This window comes from Protopterus annectens, chromosome 13.part0 (genome assembly GCF_019279795.1).
Source record: "Protopterus annectens isolate FY-2018-M chromosome 13.part0, PAN1.0, whole genome shotgun sequence".
Taxonomy (NCBI): Eukaryota; Metazoa; Chordata; order Ceratodontiformes; family Protopteridae; genus Protopterus; species Protopterus annectens.
The window spans coordinates 348,091,819-348,112,028 of record NC_056747.1 but is presented as its reverse complement, the minus strand read 5'-3'; the positions used below and the strand labels follow the sequence as shown (position 1 = coordinate 348,112,028).

Here is a 20,210-nt window from a genome sequence, read left to right as displayed (position 1 = left end):
GGAAATGCAAATATTTCTATTGCCCTACTCATAAAATCACAGCTTACTGTGACTACCTTGGGTGGCATAAGCCAGGGAACCTTGTTGGCTAGGCTTACTTAGGCCCTTGGGCCGATAGCCTAGTACCTACCTATGAAATGTTTTCTCTGCATCAAGACTCACCAATAACAGTGGTATTTTCTTATATTCTATTTCCTTCTGGACCACCATTGTTCTATTAATGCTTCAAATGTTTGTCACCCCTCCACAAAACCACACTGATCCCTATCTAGCAGATTTGGCATCACTGCTTCCATTAATTATTATAGACAAACACTTTATAATCATGGTTTAAAAAGTACAGTTGTGTACCTACCATAAATGTAGATGTTCGAGTGTATTCACTGTTGCAGTCATTACTCTTGGGTTATCCTGCTGGCAGGCGACCTGCAGTCGGCCAGAATTCCAAAGTCTAGGTCTGGCGTCGGTTGCTGTCGCCTCTTTCCTGACGTCAGTGCGCCAGGGGGATAAAAAAAAGCAGCAGACGCCATTTTCTTCAGTTTTTCTTGCCCCAGATGTCAGGTGCCCCTAAAATAGGCTAAAAATATAATGGCAATAATTATGCATACAGCAAAATAAACATTTCCTTCACCTACACGCAAATACACCACATAGGTTGTATAAGATAGAGAAGTATAGTTAAGTCCCAGCAAAGAAAAGGGAGATGGAGGGAGTGTAACCTGGACTGCAATAGTGAATACACTCGAACATCTACATTTATGGTAGGTACACAACTGTACTATGTTCGTGTTTCACTGTTGCAGTCATTACTCTTGGGTTGAATCCCAAAGCTAAAGCTGGGTGGCTGGGCCTAAAGAGGATTAGGAGAGGCTATAAGGCCTTGCAAGACAGCAGTGGCGAAGCCTACTCTGGATTTAGAGTAGAGAGGTAAATGGTAGTGCTTTGTAAAAGTGTGCACTGAACTCCAAGTTGCAGCCTCTAAAATGTCTTTGGTTGGTACTCCTCTGAGAGAGGCTGCTGCCCTGGTAGAATGAGGTCTAATGGCCTTGGGCACTGATTTGCCATGTTGTGAGTAGCAGAAATTAATGCAGTGGCCTATCCATTTTGAAATAGTCTGTTTTGAGATAGGCTTTCCTTGAGATCCTGCAGCAAATGCCACTAAAAGTTGCTCAGTTTTTCTGAAAGCTTTAGTTCTGTCCAAACAGAAGTGCAGTTGTCTGTGTATGTCCAAGGAATGCAGAAGTCTTTCACCCTTATTCTGTGGGTTTGGATAAAAGGTAGGCAAATGAATAGCTTGGTTGAGGGCCACACTGAACACTACCTTAGGCATAAATGTAGGGTTCGTTCTTAGAGAAACCCTGTCTGGGTGGAAAATAATGAAAGGTTCCACAGCCATGAGTGCCTGTAACTCTGAAACACGTCTTGCAGAGGTTATTGCTAGGAGCAGAGCTGTTTTCCAAGATAAAAACTTTATATCAGCTGTACTGGTTGGCTCAAAAGGCGGTAGAGTGAGTTTTCCCAAGACATAATTGAGGTCCCATGCAGATATTGGGGCTCTCCTTGGAGGTCTTATGTTTTTGGCCCCTCTGAGGTACTGCCTTATCAATGGATGGGAAAAAATAGGAGGGTATGTATTGTAATGAGCTGAAATGGCTGAGGCATGAATTTTAATTGATGAAAAGGATAAGCCTTTGTTCAGCATCTCAGTTAGGTATTGTAAAATCTGAGGAATATTTGGTACAGATGTGTCAAGTCCTTGAGCCCGGTTCCAAGCACAGACTCTTTTCCATTTATCTGCATAAGATTTTCTGGTACTGGGCCTTCTGGCCTCCACAATAACATTTATCAGTGCTTTAGAAAGAGGTGTGTTTTAAAAGGTTACATTATCCACCATGCTGCCAGATTTAGGGTCCTGAGTTGGCTGTGCAGAATCTGATTGTTTCGCTGGGTCAGTAAGTGAGGAATAAGAGGCAGTGTCCAGGCTGGGCCTTGAGACAAGTGTTTTAGGATTGGGTACCAGTGCTGGTGTGGCCAGTCTGGGGCAATCAGGATCATTTTTGGCTTCTCCTGTCTGACCTTTAGGAGTACCTTGGAGAGTAGAGGCAGAGGAGGAAAGGCATATACTGTTAGGCTTTTCAAGGAGAATGACAGAGCATCCACGTTCCATGCTTGCTTGTGATAAGTCCTTGTGCAGAATTTTTGTAGTTGATAGTTGTGAGAGGAGGCAAATAGATCTACGTCTGGGCATCCCCATTTCTTTATTATCATGCTGAAGACTAGGGGATCCAATTTCCATTCGTGGGGATCCGTAAGGTTTCTGCTTAGTTCGTCTGCCAGAGTATTGTTCTTTCTTGGCAGGAATTGTTCTTGCAGGTGAACTTGATAAGTCAATGCTGTATTCCATAAAGTCATGGCTTGTCTGCAGATGGGGTAGGAATGTGTGCCTCCCTGCTTGTTTATGTACCACATGACTGTAGTATTGTCCATCCTTATCAGTAGTTGGCCTGGATGGTGTAAATCCTTGAAAGCTGTCAGGGCATTCTGAACAGCTAGCATCTCTTTTTGATTGATATGTAGATGCATTTGGCTTGTGGGCCATGTGCCCTGAATACATTTTCCTGTCACGTGTGCTCCCCAGGCATAGTCTGATGCATCTGTTGTTATTGACTGCCTGGCTGTGGGTAGAGTGAAAGGCTGTCCCTTGTTGAGGTGACAGGCATGAGCCCACCATCGAAACTCCTGTTGCAGGCAAGGAATGAGGGTAATTAATGCTTCCAGGCTTTGACAGTGTTGAGTCCAGACACTTTTTAGGTACCACTGAAGTTTCCTCATATGCAGTCTGGCATATGGAATTAGTAGTATGCAGGATGCCATGTAGCCCAAAGCCTGCAGAATTTTTCTTGCAGATAACTGGGTCTTTTTGTTGCCAACATTTTGAAGTAAGTAGTTAGTCGTCTTTGCTTTTCTGACGTGAGATAAGCCATCTGGGCAGTTGTATTTGAGCTTGCACCCAGGAATGCTATCTCTTGAGAGGGTACTAGTTTTGATTTCTTTTCAATTTACTGTGTACCCTAGGCAAATTAATAATCTTTTCACGAACGCCAGATGCTTTAGTAGAGTGTCCTTGTTCTCTGCTTGCATAAGACAGTCGTCAAAGTAGGGATAAATCTGAATTCCTCTTTGTCTGCAAAATGCAATTACTGGTGCCAGGCATTTTGTGAAGACCCTGGGTACAATAGATAAGCCAAAGGGCAATGCAGAGAATTGGTACTGGTTTGAGCCAGCTAAGAATCTGAGGTATCTTCTGCAGGATTGTCTGATTGGAATATGCAGGTATGCCTCTTTTAGGTCCAAAATTACAAGCCAAGCGTTCTTGCCCAGCATGGGCAGAAGCTGCTGCAGAGTTAACATTCTGAATTTTGGAACGTCCAGAAACGTGTTTAGAACAGACAGGTCCAGAATTGGTCTCCAGGTCTTGTCCTTTCTGGGGACTAAGAAAAGTCTTGAGTAAAATCCTTGTCCCTGCTCTTGTCGTGGTTCTTGCTGAATGGCCTTCATTTGCATAACGCTCAAAACTTGCTTTTGTGCCTCTGCCCATTGATTGAGTGGCAGGTTTGGCATACCTTTTGCCTTTGGCAGGGTGTGAAAGTGGAACCTGTGGCCCTGGGACACTATATTCAATACCCATTTGTCCTGGGTGATCATGTGCCAATTTTGAGAGAAAAGTGCTAGCTTTCCCCCTAAGGGGGCTGCAAAAAGATAAGTGCTTGGTGCTGGCAGAGGCAAGTCATTGCGACTGTTTTCTGTATGGCTGAGCTTTGTCTTCTCCAGTTTTGAAGGTAGAAGCACCCCACTGTTTAAGCCTGTATGACTCCTGGGGCTGGGATCTGCCTCTGGGATGTCTGTATCTGCCTCTATGTGGCCTGTCCGACACTGGAAAGGACCAATTTTTTGTAGACTAGTTCCTGCTAAATTTTGGTGGCTGCACCTATAAGAAATCCTTTACTGTTTGCATAGATTTCGCTTTGTCCTCCATTTTCTTCAAAACCTCCTCTGCTTTAACACCAAATAAAGTATCATGCTTTAATGGAGCATCTAATAATTTTGCTTTAACATCAGGCAGATTTTGTTCCTTTAACCAAGCGTGCCTCCTAATAAAGGAACCCGTAACTGCGGCCCTGCAGGAGGTCTCCAGAGAGTCAAAACCACATTGCAATGTATGCTTTCCCACTTGTTCAGTTGCACGCAATAAATCCTGTATTTCCTTATTTTCTGTACAATCAGAATTAGTCAACATTTTCTGTTTTAACAGAGACATTAAGTATTGCTGATATTTAATCATATGAAATTGACAATTTAAAGCCCTCACAGCCAAAGTAGCAGAAGTGTAAACCTTTTTTCCCCATCTGTCTAGGGCCCTTGAGTCCCTGTCAGAAGGGACATGGTTTTTAGCAGTAGTGGCCTTAACCCCCTTGGGACCCTGAGAGAGTTTCTGGGTCAGCAGTAGGGTTTTTAAAGAAATTTATGCATATCAGGAACCCTGTAATACCAGTCTGGTTTAACAGGAGCTGGAGGTAAGGAATCTGGAGAAAGGCCGGACTCTGAAAATACATCTACAATGTCTAGCACAGGGGGAATAGCAAGAGGCCTGTGCTGAGGAAGTAAAAGAAAATCTCTGAGCCTTTTCTTAGATTCTGAATAATCTTGTCTCTCCCAGTGGAAGTGTTCCCTCATGGAATGCAGGGTTTCCCCAAAAGAAAAATCCTCAGGAGGGGAGGCTGAAGGAATGGATTCTTCAGCATGGGAATCCTCATAGGGAGGAATAGAATATTCCTGTACAGAAGAGGAATCAGAGGAAATGGAAACCTGATCTGAAGCGTCAGTCTGTCTCTTGCATAGGCCTTTTGTCAGGAGGGGGATGGGAACCCCTGATCAAGGTAATAAGATCTTCAGCCATTTTGAGCATCTGTTTTTTAGGCATGGAAGTCTGTTGTGAAGAATGCTGTACTTGTTTCTTTGTCTTTAAAGCTGCTGTAGTCTTTGCTTTAGAAGCTGAGGTAGGCTTTACATATAACTGTGTAGGTCTGAATACTCCCTCAGAAGCCGATGCCTGCTCAGCGGCTCCCGACCCATCTGAGGGAAAAATGTCAGAGTGCCCAATACCTTGAGTATCCAGAGGCCTAGCTGGCTCCACGTGGGAGTCGTCAGCAGCCTGTGGCTATGAGGTAGCGGGTGTCAGGGGCTGCAAAAGCGCCTCGTTGAGAACCGGCAACTGGCTTAGCGGAATCCTCGTAGTCGGTTTTGGATCTCAGATGCCTGTCTTTCTCTTTTTCCTTGCGTTTTTTAGAAATTCCAGTCGTCTGATGTTCTGACGGCATTATGTAATCGAATTTTCGGCCAAAGTAATAAGCAAAATCAAAGCGACGCTTAATAGTGCGTTTGTTGAATCTAGCACAAACCCGACAACTAGCAACGTTATGATCAGGGCCTAGGCAAGGAATACAGTAAGAATGATAATCCTTACGAGGTATTTGCTTCCCACAAGAAATACAATTGTTAACTTTTTCTGACATCGGTCTGGAGCAAGAAAAAAGTTTCCCCAATGGGGTACTTAGCTTTAGTGAAGACTTCGGATCTGAAATTAGTTTGTGAAAATCTCAGGAGTCGGCCGACCGGCACTTGCGAACTGCTTTTGCTTCGAGCACCGCACGGCAAGAAAGACTGAAGAAAATGGCGTTGGCTGCTTCTTTTATACCCCTGGCGCACTGACGTCATGGAAGAGGCGACAGCAACCGACGCCAGACCTAGACTTTGAAATTCTGGCCGACCGCGGGTCGCCTGCCAGCAGGATAACCCAAGAGTAATGACTGCAACAGTGAAACACGAACATCTTAAACGGGCCTATATGAAGTTGGATCAGATGGGCCTTCACCATTTTTAGATACTTGTTAAAATGAAATGCGAGTCTCTCGTGCTTCAGCAAGATTCTTTTATTTACTTGTGCAAGGAGACAATAGCATTCAAAGCAAAAGAATGTCTACCTGATGGACTTTAAAGATCAGCTTTTATACACTGCTTTGCACTCAACATGCAGGATGTTGATCAACTTTAACAAGGTCAACTGTCAACTTTGTGGTGCACAGCTAAGCAACTTTTAATTCCTGTTAAGCCTTAGGAAACATGAACTTTCATCACATATTTAGACACAAACGGTCCTGCTTTAAGCTAACATGACCTATAACAAATGTCAGGCACAAACGGTTCTGCTTCAGTCAGCCGTGGTTACACCCTAGCCTTGCAAATTCATGCATTTCTGCTCGTAGCTTATTGCAACAGACAAATAAGATGTTTGCAGATTAATTGTTATTACATTTCCTCCCTAAAAACACTTTTATTTGTCTTTTTATATTTTTGTAACATACGGTAAAAACCCATCTTGTTTTTCTTTACATATATTACGTCATTGTTAAGACACTTAAAAGTCTATTTTTGTATATTCTTCTCGATCAGTTTGGTCCTTAAATTGTTAACCATTTTCATTGGATTTACAGTTAAGTCACTTGTTTGAGACAAGAGCAAAAGGTCACTTAAAGGGCGTTCTCCTTAGGCCACATGTAGGTACTGGTTTTATTCCCCCTCCCCACTAGTATAGGCTCCTGTCCACGTCTCACCCATACCGACCACTTGCTCTCTCTCTGCTTAATTTGTCATAGACAGGTTTGCAGGTGGGGATTTGGGAACCCTTCGGTAGCCCAATTGTCTGCCCAGTTTTACCATTCGGTAGGGATTTGTTACCCTGTTGGTAGCTGCCATTCGGCAGTGGTTACTTCAGCAGAGGGTGCCGCAGTTTGGGTGGGAGTCGGGCTATGGCTGATATAAGCAACCATCAGGAAGCTCTAGTCCCTTAATTGCTATCACACCGTCCTGCACGTGGTCCAAGCATTGATTTGTGATGACCTTTTTGTTAAAACATCAAGTATTTGTAAATCTGTAACTCTAATATCAAAAGCAATAGGATAGACATTTTTACTTAAATTTCAGGAAGTTCTGTATAGTCCACATAGCGATCTTCCTCTTCTCTGGTGTCAAGCTGCTGATACATCATTTTAGACACTGCCGTGTCTATCAGTCGCTGTAACAGTCCACGTATACAAGGGATGCAACAGCAGCCATACGTTATTAGGACAGCTGCTGCGACCCCGATAGAAATCAACAGGTTTCCGACAAAGTGACTCCATTTCCTGAACCAAGTCTGCAGAAAATCAATGAAGGGGTTACTTACGCCTGAGTTTTCTGCCAGTTCTTTGGACAACATGTCAAGTCCTTGTAAAGCTCGGGTGATGTTGCCATCCGGTGCCGTGTTGTTTGGAATGTAGGTGCAGCAAAAGGACCCGCACATTTTGCACACTCCTTTCGCTAGTAACATGTCCAAGGCAAGGCGATTCTGCCAAGCTACTAAGGAGGCTGCTTCTAGATGCTCAGCAACGCCCTTTAGGGCATCCTTTGTGTAGTTTACAAAATGTTGTTGGTTGTAATATATGTAGTTGATCCAATCCACATTTTTGTTTGTCTGCACCCATATAAATATGGAGGCAAACCCTGCTGCTATCTGATTTATGGCTGTGTACTCATCGGGGACTCCTCTTGGGACTCCAGTGCTATCTATGTATACCCCGTCATCGAAAGTTTGCTTCTGGGCATGTCTCTTTTCCCTTGTATTCTGCTGGGCTGACCTATGGGCCCTGGCAGGTAGTTAGTTTGCTGCCACAGGTAGGATGTAAAATGGTAGAATTAATTTGACCAGAGCACAGGTTCCCTTCCATTGCTCGATCAGTCGATACCTCAGTTTGTTGTCTCCACAAAGCCACCAGACATCGGCTAGGCTATATGTCTGGCCCTTTATTAAGTGATTGTTGTTTCCATTAATTGTCTTGTTGCAGTAGGCTGAGGTGAGCTCGCCATAGTCCTTTCCGGTGCCGTTTCTGAGAAAGCAAGTGTAGGCACTGGGATAGTAGAGCGCCACAGGTGGTTTTGCCGATAGTTCTGTTAGCAGGAATCGCTGGGTTTCGTTTTTACAGTCTTTGTGTGTTCGATTATGAAACAGTTTCAGGAGGCGTGTGAAGTTTGCTTCCTCCGGGAGTAGTGGAACAGTGGTCAGTTCCTGCCTGCCCTCAGCGCAGGCAACACAATCTTGTTGTTGGGCTTCTTTGGTGCTAAACCTTACCCATTGCATCCAAGTGTTCTTTTGTGCAAACCCTGTTTCTACCATTAACTGCTCCTCTTCCATCATTGGTGGCGAGGTCGAACCAGCAGAGTTGAGGACCCGGATTTGGATTGTCCCTAATGGGCCCGAGTCTGCACGGATTGAGATTCCCAGTCCGTATATTCCACAGTCACTTTTCTCTGGGGTCTAGGATGGTGACTGTGAGGTATTCACCAGGTCGGTGGGCGAAGAATTTTATTCTTGCTTGTTGATCCTTGTCTTTTTCTAAGACTCCTGCTGAGCTTGTTTCCCAGCCATTGGGGTCTGAAGTCCACCATACGCTTTCCCAGGATGCACAAAGGGTGTTTCTCTCACATAAATATTTTACTGCATGGTTTTTTTGATTTCCGGTGTACCAATACGAACAGTCCAGGGCATCACAAACGTTGAAATAAAATTTGGTGTGTATACCCGCTTGGGTTTGCAAGACTGCATGGCCACCTTTCCTTGATTATTGTCCCTTGGTGCAGGGCCGTACCCCCCGTTGTTTCCATGAGGATTATGCTGAGAATGGCTGTTACCCAAGGTTTTGTCATTATGTCCTTTTGCAGCTAAGTTTCAGCTGGTGGGAGGTTCGATGTCGAGTCAAGACCCTTGTCTATCTGGAGAGTTTTGACAATCTTGCAGTGTGTCAGATGGATCCACGAGGCTCTCTCTGCTATTCGCACTGCCATCGGAGTGGAGATAAGTACCTGATATGGTCCCTCCCACTTGGGTGATGCCCAGTTTTTGCATTTTATGATTTTTATCCACACCCAATCACCAGGGGCCACGACGGAGACAGCCTCTGTTCTTTGTGAATCTGAAAGAGTGTTGAGGTAAGAAAACCTTTAATGTTAGTAAATCCCTTATATATTCTGCAAGCCCCTGTTCCCCCTCACGTTCCACAGGCAGCAGTCCTTGCCACTGTGGAACGTTGTATGGTCGACCGTATAAGATTTCATACGGCGTAAGACCCTGGTATGATGGAAGAGTTCTCATAGCTAGGACCGCTAGGGGTAGGCACAAGATCCAGGCTATGTGTTTCTGCCATAAGTTTTCGTAATTTGTTTTTTAGTGTACCATTATGGCGTTCTACTAACCCCGCTGATTGGGGATGATAGGCGCAGTGGGTCTTTAGCTCGATTTGAAAGACTTGCCCTAATCTATGAATAACCTGGTTTACAAAGTGTGTACCATTGTCGCTAAAGATTCTTTTGGGTATCCCGAACCTGGGGATGATTTCTTTCACTAAGAGCTTAGCCACCATCTGTGCATCAGGATGTTTTACTGGGAATGCCTCTACCCATTTAGAAAAGGCATCAATGATGACCAAACAGAATCGTTTACCCTCTGCTGGTGTTAGTTCAATGAAGTCCATACATATGGTATGGAATGGGTAGGGTGGAGTCGGGAAATGTTGCACTGTCTTTCGTATTCCTCCCTGTCCATAGTACCGTGCACAGACCAGGCAGGAAAGGCAGAATTGTATTGCGTAGGTGGAGAAACCTTTACACCAGAAAAGTCTTGAGATTTGTTGGACCATTGCAGTTGGGCCCGCATGGGCAGGACCATGGCTGATTAACGCAGCATATCGGAAGAGGTTAGTGGGTAGCACCAGTTTTCAGTCCTTTGTCCTATAAATGACACTTTGTTCCGAAATTTGGTACCTGACCCATTTCATCTTTTCTTTTTTTGTCACCAGGTCCTGCATGAGTTTGAGAGTGTCTAGGTCCAGGGCCTGTCCTGGTTGTAGGTCCTCTTCTGCCACGAGGAACTGCTCCTGGGCTGCCTCCTTTGCTGCGGCATCTGCCAGTGCATTTCCTAGGGAGATGGGGTCCCTTTTGCTGGTGTAGGCTGCGCATTTGCATATTGCCACCCGGGCTGGCAGTTGTATTGCCTCTAAGAGTTGCAATATCAGGTCTTTATGAGTTATTGGTTTACCTGCCACAGTGACCATTCCCCTATTTTCCCACTGTTGGGCAAAAACGTGTACTGTGGAGAAAGCATACTGTCAGTATAAATCGTTACCCTTTTTTGTGCACCGAGGAGGCACGCTCGAGTCAGGACAATGAGTTCTGCTGCTTGTGCAGAATAGGTGGCGGTGAGCCCTTTTGCCTCCAGAATGGTGGTCTCCGTAGTCACTGCGTACCCTACCTGAGTTTTCTCAGCCTCATTCTTTTTAGCTGAGCCATCCACGAAGAGTACTAACTCAGCATTAGGAATAGGGACATCCGTTAGGTCTGGGTGTGGGAGTACTGTATCATGTATACTTTCCAGGCAGACATGTGGGGTCCCATTCTCTGGGGTTGGCATTAATGTTGCTGGGTTCAAGATGGTACACCTTTCTATTGTCATGTGTGGTTGGGACAGCAAAACAGTCATACACGACAAGTGTCTACTAGAGGACAGGAAGGTTATTTTGTCTTATAATAGTATGGTCGCCACCGAGTGCGGGACCCGCAGTGTTAGGGGGTGGAACAAAACTATCGTCGCTGAGGCCTGGACTGCCATGGCCGCTGCTACGACTGCCTGGACACAATGGGGAAGAGCTCTTGCCACTGGGTCCAGTCTTGAGGAATAAAAGGCAATGGGCCTTTGTTTGTTTCCATGTTCTTGCGTTAGGACCGATGTCATATATCCCCCCTTACAGTCAACCATTTAAATAAACGGTTTTGAGTAGTTGGGGAATCCCAGCACCGAGGATCCGGCGATAAGTTGTTTAGTTCGGGTAAAGGCTTGTATGGCCTCATCCGTCCACTGTACCGTATCTTTTGCTGCCATAGGGGTGTCGTAAATGAGGGCGATCAGTGGCCCTACTTCCTGGGCATAGTTTGGGATCCAACTTCTGCAGAAATTGGCCATGCCCAGGAAGGACATCATGTCCTGCTTGTTTGAGGGCATGGGGACTTTAAGGATCGCCTTCTTCCTTGTGTTTTCCAATTGTCTCCCATTTTGCGAGATTAGGTATCCCAGGTATTTAAACCTGTGGTCACCATAGCTGCAGTTTGCCCTTGTTTACCTTGTGCCCTTGTTCCGCCAAAAAGGCCAGCAGGTCCAAAGTGTCCTTTTGACAGCGTTCCCGATTTGGGGCCGCCAGGAGAAGGTCATCCACATACAGTAGAATTTGGCTTCCCTGTGCAGGTGTAAATTGGGACAAATTTGCCGCCATTTCTTGGGAAAAATCGTTGGGCTCTCGCAGTAACCCTGCGGGAGTCTGGTGTAGGTGTATCTTTTCCCTCAGTAGGTGAATGCAAACCAAAATAGGCTCTTCTTGTGCAGGGGAATGGAAAAGAAAGCATTGCTGATATCTATGACAGTGAAAAACTCGCTTTCGGGCTGCAAGTTGTTGAGCAACGTGTGAGGGTCAGGGACGACCGGTGCTCGGGGGACCACCGCGACCATTCACCGCTTGCAAATCCTGCACCATTCTCCATGAGCCATCCTGTTTTCTAACTGGGAATAGGGGGTGCATTGCAGGGTGAGTCTGGGCACTCTACAAGGATCCCTGCAGTCTTTAGCTGCTCGATGACTGGTGCAATACCTTCCTCAGCATTTTTGCTTAAGGGGTATTGATGTTTTTGGGGCCTAAAGCCCGATTTCGGGGTTATTTGGGCTGTGCCAGCAGTCTTCATTAATCCCACATCCCCTTTCCCCTTGTGACCACAGTGAAGGTAGCAGGCTCTGTAGAGCCTCCTCTTCTTCCTGACTTAAGAGAATTTATCAATTTTTCTCTCCCTCCTTCTCCCGGAGGTGAACGGCAGGTTTTGCCTGTGTTACCCAGTTCAACCATTGCATTTGTACCCCCTTGTTTTTCAGTTGGCTCTCTGACAGTGTTACACAGGGTTACCTTTTTCCCTAGATCGACCCACTTTACCCCGGTTGTCTTTGTTATCGAAACGTGGGGATCATAGCTAGATCTGTATAATCGCTGCATGTCTTTTGGCAGCGAACAGGTTGCCACAGCACTACCCTCCGAATCCCAGAACACGTCATTTATCTTTATCTTGTTACCTTGCTGCTTGAAAAATGCTTTTTCAAACTCCTTGTCCGGGCCTGGTACTATCCTAAAGTACATGGTACAGTGTAATTGGGGTGGTGTTGTCAGCAGTTTTCTCTTGAACTTACTGCATGCGAGGTTAATCGATTCTTTTTCTATGCTTCCCGGACCCGTGGTCACTAAGTCTTGACTATACCAGTAGTAAAGTTCTCCCACTCCTTCAACCACCAACTCAGTCATCAGTCTTCTTGGCTTCGATCCCCTTGATAGTGGGGACCACTGCTGTATCAAAAAGGTGCATTAGATCCCTGCCCAGAAGGTTCACAGGGCAGACTTTTGAAATAATGGCTCGGCACCTGTGTGTTTTATCTGTAACTGGATCAGTGAACAGCAGGGGGCAGAAGAGGGGCTCCTTGTACAATTTGCCATTTGCTGCTTTCGCATAGACATATTTGTCTGATGCAGAATTGGGTGGCAATTCTGCTGGGCCGAGTAAGTTGCGAGAGGCTACTGAATCACACAAGAATTCAACCTCCCGCCCTTCCACCAAGAATGTTATCATGGGCCTTTGATCCAGGCTCAGGACGTCAGTGGTGGCCAGGCTAGCAAGGTTAATAACTTTGATCTCTGTCTCTTCAACATCTTCGCATTCCCTGTCTTCATTCTCACTACCCTCAGTGTCGCCGCATTGGCAAACCTCCTCACAGGAGTTTTCCTCCCAACCCTCGTCATCCCTCCCACAGTCGCAGCAATCTTTTCCTTCATTTTCTCCTTTCATTTCGGCACCATCATATAGTCATGCCGACGTGACCCTGGGTTCAGGCGACGGTTGCCGCTGAGGGCCCGGCGCCTACTTTCACAGTCGGCTGAGAAGTGCCCTCGCTTACCACATTTAAAACACTCCCCTCTTTTAACCCTTCCTTCATAGTCTTCGGAGTGACCATCAGCATTTTGGCAGGTGTCACTGTCTCCCCTCCTTCCCCGCCCTCGACCTCGTGGGGCCTGAACCAAAAAGAGACCGCCATCCTCACTCACAAATAATTGCCCTCGCCGTTTCTTTTTTTTTTAACTGAAGTGGCGTTCTGCATGCCGTGCGTAACTCAAAGAGGGGCTGGATTTGGCTTGTTCGGTGGTCAACCATATGTTTTATAAGGAAACTACTGATGGGTGCCCTATAACCCTTCAAAAATGCGTTTTTAACTGTTGTTCATAGGGGCGGTCATCCTTTTGATCCTGGGGGACTGGAATACCACAGTGATTATTAAAAGTTTCGGTGAGGCGTGAAATGTAGTTATCGACCGTTTAGTCATCGAGTTGGGTACATCGGTTAATGACTGTCCAGTTGGCTCTCGGGCGACATTTGTCAGTGATACGTTGTAATAATTCTTGGACATTCGTATTCAGGGCGCCTGAATCATGATCTAGAGGGGCGCCATCTGCATTCCTTGCCATCCAATTGCCACATATGTGCCAATCAGGGCCTAGAATCTGCCGAACTACTTGTTCAACCTCGACCCCATTCAAGTTATAGCTAAGACGCATGCCAACCAAATCTTCAGAGAATTTTTGAAAATTTATCTTTGGATGTGGGATCCCCTCCGCTGCCCTTTTTACGTTTTTGCGGGCCCACGGTCTATATACCAAAAGGGTAGCCTGTTGTCCGTCCTGTCCTGCCAGTGGGTTTGGGACTTGTATCAGGGGCAATCTCTCTGATACGTCTGTTTCTTTTACAGCCCATTGTCCTTGTCCCACCGGGCCGGACCTTAGTTGCATTGTTGTGTAACCTGCTGCAAGATAATCCGTGGGGCCGCGGGAAGACTCGGCGGGGCCGTGGAAGGTCTCGCATCGGTCGGGGGCCCTGGTTGGTATTGTGGAGGGGACTCCCATGGGAGCGTCTGTTGTTGTTGGCCACTAATTAAAATATATGGAGCCGATGGTCGTGTTGGATAGACGCACGTATCATTGTCGTCCTTTTTATCTAAAAACGGCGTGGGTCCTCGGGGAGGGACTTTCTCCAGTAATTGTTTATGCTCTTGTCTTAATTTATTTGCTCGTTTGTTGGCTTCTTCAAGCCAACGTTGAGCCTGCGGGGAACCCCAATTGTTTTTGTTTTTTAATTCTCATGCCTGCATCTGTTTTTATGTCTAAGTAATTTGACACAAGAGTCCTTTTCCAATGTACAGTTGAAGTCATATCTTTCTTTCCATTTTTTTTAAAAAACTTGACATTATTAATATTCAATTTCTGCATATACTGTGAATCTGCATTTAAAACTGGTTCAGTTTTTGAACAATTACAACCCATCCTTCCTTATTTTTACGTGCACAAGTCCTAGTCCCTCCTAATGGAGAATTTGTTTTTTATTTACGGGTCTTATTTCAAAATGACCTACGCCCTATTGATAATTCCTTCGATTTTACCTGAAGCAGGAGCGACCCGCCGTTGTTCGAAAACCGTCCCCCGGAAGGGGATCAGGGAGCAGCCCAGCCTCTTTTGTACGACAGATGGGTCAGAGGTCTCACCAAAATTCACGGTTCCCCGAAGTTTGATCCTTGTCTGAGTGGAGGTTTCCGGTCCGAAGGACCAAATGTTAAAATGAAATGCGAGTCTCTCGTGCTTCAGCAAGATTCCTTTATTTACTTGTGCAAGGAGACAATAGCATTCAAAGCAAAAGAATGTCTACCTGATAGACTTTAAGGATCAGCTTTTATACACTGCTTTGCACTCAACATGCAGGATGTTGATCAACTTTAACAAGGTCAACTGTCAACTTTGTGGTGCACAGCTAAGCAACTTTTAATTCCTGTTAAGCCTTAGCAAACATGAACTTTCATCACACATTTTTGCAAACATAACAGGTGTCAGACACAAACGGTTCTGCTTTAAGCTAACAAGACGTATAACAAATGTCAGGCACAAATGGTTCTGCTTCAGTCAGCCGTGGTTACACCCTAGCCTTGCAAATTCATGCATTTCTGCACGTAGCTTATTACAACAAACAATCAAGATGTTTGCAGATTAACTGTTATTACAGTACTACAGCCACCACAGCTATTTCCAGGATGTTGGTGAATCTCTCCTTCTAAAATAATGCTACCTTCCAAATCTTTATTACTTTCTTCCCTGTTAGCTTCCAAACCTACACAGGAATATTCATCCTGATTGACTTACAAGAAGGCGACACATTGATTAGAATGCTAACTGGAACTTTCCAAGCGTTAAAACTGGAACTAAGCTTGGTTAAACATCATCATTTTTATCTCATCTCCTCCTATCTTAACTGTTAGTTGTTGAGCCTCATCTACCTCTAACTTTGGCATGTTTAAGTCTTCCATAAATATTTCTATTAGTGCTTTTTCTTGATTTCCCCATGTCTCTGCTTTATACAAATTTTCATAAAATTTCTGAAATGTCTGTATTACCTCTGCAGGATACCTGGTTATTTATCTTGTTAAAAGCTCCCCAAATTTGGCAACAGCCCTTTCTAGTTTTTGTTGCCCAAGTCGTTGTGCCAAATTTTTTTGTGCTCTGCTTTTGTACTGTTAAGTATCTTACACCTTGAATTGTTAGGTTTTTCTTATTTTTAAATTACTTTCCTGGAGCTTTTCTCCTTGGGTCTCCGCTGAAAAAGGTCTCTCTGGGCCCAGTCAGACTAACCCGGTTAATAAATGTAAAAATAAAATAAAATAAATAAATAAATCATTAAAAAAAGTTACTTAACAGCAGTCTTTCTAAATTCACGATTATCTAGGTATTCCCCTTGTCTTCAGCATTCTGCAACTGCATCTCTTCTTAATGTGTGAGATTCCCCTAATTTTTTTAATACTTTAACTTGTCAGCCTCTCTAAATAAATCTTACTTCTTAACTAGATCTTTTGTTTCATTTCAAACCTATTTTTAAACTCCACTTTCATTTTATCCCACTGGTAATCTGCAACTTCTGGATTACTTTCTATTTTCCTCAACTCCCAGAGAACTTCTACTACCAATTCCTTACATTACTCTTTTTAAAAGGTAGGTAGGGAAGCGCCAGTATTTCATCTTTACTTCAATACTCTGCATTCTTATCTTAGTAATTATTGGCACATGATCTGAAATAGTTATTGTATGTGTGACAAAGTTCTAAATTAAATACACCTGTTCCTGCGGAACTTCTGTCTAGTCTAGCTCAATTATTGTACCTTGATGAATAATATGTAAATTCTCTGAGCTCCTACTACTAAATTCACATCTTTCATATAAAATATTTTCATAATTTTCTTTGGAAATCTGTCCTTTTTTGTTAAATTTTCACTTCCAGGTCACCCAAATACATCCTCATTGTTGCAAATCAAATTCCAGTCCTACCTACAACACTTCTGGCTGAAAGTGGATTATTTCTCCCAAATGTTTAAGCTCCATAACAGCAAATTTAGGCGGAATATAAATTTCACCGTACTCATTTGTCATAAGACCCTTACTACCACAAATCTGCCATTATTATCAGTTTCCTCTTCTATCACGACTGGAACTCCTTTAGCAATTAATAACAGTACTTCTCTTTTCCCTTGTCCCTGATATTCTGCAAAATATCCATCTTGAAATCCTTTCTTTATCAAATTCAGTCAGTTGTTTCCAAATGTGTCTCTTGTAGCACTATTTTTTACTCTGCACTACTTAAAATAATGAAGTATTCTTTCCTTTTTGTGTATACCTGTGAGATCATTCACATTCCAAGACAATATGGAAAGTGTCACCATTATGGTATGTAGCCATTATTCCCACCTATTACATATGGCATCTTTTTAAATGCCAATCTCCAACTTCTGTGATGCATGCACCCATTAAATGTTTGTCCGGTTCATCCTTTACACATTTTTTTAATCAACATTGAAATCCATATCACATTTTACAGGAGTTTTTGTTTTAATAAAAACCCTCAAGGGAAAAACAAACCCCTAGAACACCCCCACAACCTGTCAACTAAATGCCAACACACAACTATGTAAATCTTCAAATAATCAAACACCATTATTGTTGGTGACTACTGATGCAGGGAAACATTTAATGGGAGTCAGATGGGATTTTATCAGCAGAGACATGATAGCATTTGTGTTTCCCTATAGAAAAAATGGTTCTATTGTCTTCCAAGAAGACTACACATTGGGAGAATTCTAATCAACATTGTGATCAATGTGAAAACTGGAACTGAGAAAAGGTGATCACTAAAGGCTACTAATTTTGGTGGATTTCAATTACCAGTTATTAAATTACACTGCCAGGATGCCAGCAAAGAAATTTGGAAAAAGCAAGAGAAAATAAACCAGAAAAGCAGAAAAAAGCTCTTGAATGGGAAGAACATTGTAACTGTGCAGCAAAAAGCAATTCAAGTTTCAACTCTGGCACAGGAGATGCTTAGAATTTGTGAAACACTGGAAGAATATAAAGTTAAATTAGGAAATGACTGGGGAAAACATGAAGCAGCTTTAACAAGATATTTAGATGGACTGATAAAAACCACAGGGTGAAATGAAAATAAAGGCTGGCTGAGCATGAGGTCTCTCGAGAAAAAAAATATTTCAAATAAAGTAAACAGATTTAGAAGACACAGCACACAGAGAAAATGAACTGAGATTTTCTGCTGTACCAAAGAAACCTGAAGGAAAAGACTGTGTTAATTTTATGCCAGTACAAATAAGCAATTGAACTGGCATTCACAGCAGGAGCTGTTAAATGGAAGATGCACTGTGTGCATATTCCAAATCTTACCATAAGAATGCAGTCAAGATGCACACCAGTAAAGATGCAATCGAGCCAGCAGAAAGAATTGTTCCTGACAAAATTATGGCAGAAGGGAGAAGTATTAAAATTCAGGACCACACAGTAGCAATGTGTTTGTGGAAAATGACTACTTACTATGTACCAGGCAGAAGAGGAGCAGAAATCAGTGAAGTTTGATTGGCAGGTCTAAGATTCAAGCTGATGCACCGATCTTTCTTCAAAATATTTTTTCCTGAGGGATCAAAAACATTTCTGTTTCAAAACTGGCCTCGAAGAAATAAAAAAAAAAAAGTGTGAGCTAACAAGCAGAAGAGCTTTCTTCTCCTTCTACTGACAAAAAAAAACAAAAAAAAAAACAAGAGCTGTCAGTTCCATAAGAAAACAAAGCCCATGAGCTGACAAAAATAACCAGAAGTACCTTGGACTTGAAACAGAGACTGGTGTTGGGATATGGATACAATCAAAAATGACCAGCAACAATGAAATTATTGAATAAATGGGAGACTAAAGTATCACATGTATCAGACACAGGAACAGATGTGAAATATGGCTTTGTGGGAAGACGTCGCTAAAGAAAAACTGGAATCTTGTTGCCTGTATTAAACTAATGGGTAGAATGTAAAATACATACCCCACTTAATGTCATTAATGTTTAAAAGGACCCTGAAAGAACTAAATAAGTTACTGTAAGTAAAACAAGTTTTTGTTCTTATTAATATCTGTACAAATAACATTTTCAAAATGCAAAGTGCATGTTACATTGTAAATCAGTCTTGCACAGTGTGCAGTCAGGGGGTATTTTAATTGTGAGGTGTGGGTTGTTATAACTGTGAGCCATATATACTGAAGACATTAAAAAAGAAAATACTTTTTCTTAGTTGTCAGGTATCCGGACTTTACACTTTAACAAAGAAAAACAGTGGACAGAAGCAAGCTTAATATAATGTTGTAAACTTGAGCTGATGGGGTGGGATTGCAAAACTGTTGACATTATATGCAGATCTAAAATAATAATTTACCCTGTTTTTAATGATGAGGATCTCTAGAATGTCCTTGATTTAAGCTATAGATAAAGGCTGTCCAACAGGCAGCCCACTAGCCACAACCTGGCTGCCATTGTGTTTTTTATGGTCTGCCAAAGCCTTGGTAGAAAAAAGAAAACATTGTTTCATTGTGGTTAACTGGCCCCATCATGAACTCAGGGACCAGCTAACCGCATTTTGCGTTTTACATCTACACAAACATATTAACTGCCATGTAGTGTACACAGGACAGTTCCCATGTAGTGTAGACTCAGGACAGTTCCCACTCATTCTGTTAGTGGTTGCAAGTAACGTTGGAAATTGTTGGTGATTTTCTTAGTTTGCAGAGTCCACAGCAACTGAGGTAAGTTTTCTGCATGTATCATGGCAATGTTTCCTTGTGTGCATGAAGAAGGAAAAGAGAACAAAGTGAATAAGTGAAGCGATTGAGTGCAGGAGTATTTGTATGGCTGCAATGCTGGTGTGAGAGTTGTTTTTGCCTGTCTGAAATGGAAAAGTGGAGCGACTGGATGTGCGAGTGTTAGTATGACTGCAATACTTGTGCCTGTGTAAAGTGAAAAAGTGGAACAATTGCATACGAGTATATGGATGGCTCTGATGCTGGTGTGCGAGTTTGGTTTGCAAGATTGATGTAAGCCTGAGTGAAAACAGATGGACTGTGTGTTTGTTTACTTGTGTGGCTGTAATATGAGTGTGAATCGGTACAGTTTGATGTGTGGCAGTGTGAACTGGTATAGTTTGATGTGTGGATGTTGAGCAAACTAAGTGTGTATGTGAGAGGCATACTTCTCAACTGTCCTTGATATACAAGGGCATCCTTGATTTCGAGTCAAATTTTAGCTCTGCCCCTCTTAATCCCCCTACAGTGCTACTGTACTTTTGTACATTTGCTGACAATATGATTTGCCCACCATTTAAGAGCTATTCATACCTCTCAAGTGTACCTTATTAAGAGGAATGTTCCTCGTTTTGAGTCTTTAAATGTCCATGTTCCTCCCAGTTCCACAACGAAAGGATCTGTTGTACATTTGGTATTAAGATTTTGTTTTAAGAAATATACAGTAAATAATGAATCACATTAAATCAATCCTTTGTTAAAGTTCAGTAAGAAATAAATAAGGAAATAAAATATGACGATTTGCTTTTAGAAACTTTATATAAACAA

At 43.2% G+C, this 20,210-nt stretch overlaps 1 protein-coding gene across 1 annotated transcript in view; it reads right to left on the bottom strand.

Moving 5' to 3' along the window:
* MED12 (mediator complex subunit 12) overlaps positions 1-20,210 on the bottom strand; it is a 4,088,267-nt gene that overhangs the window by 1,099,974 nt on the left and 2,968,083 nt on the right. The gene's annotated exons all lie outside the window — the stretch shown is intronic.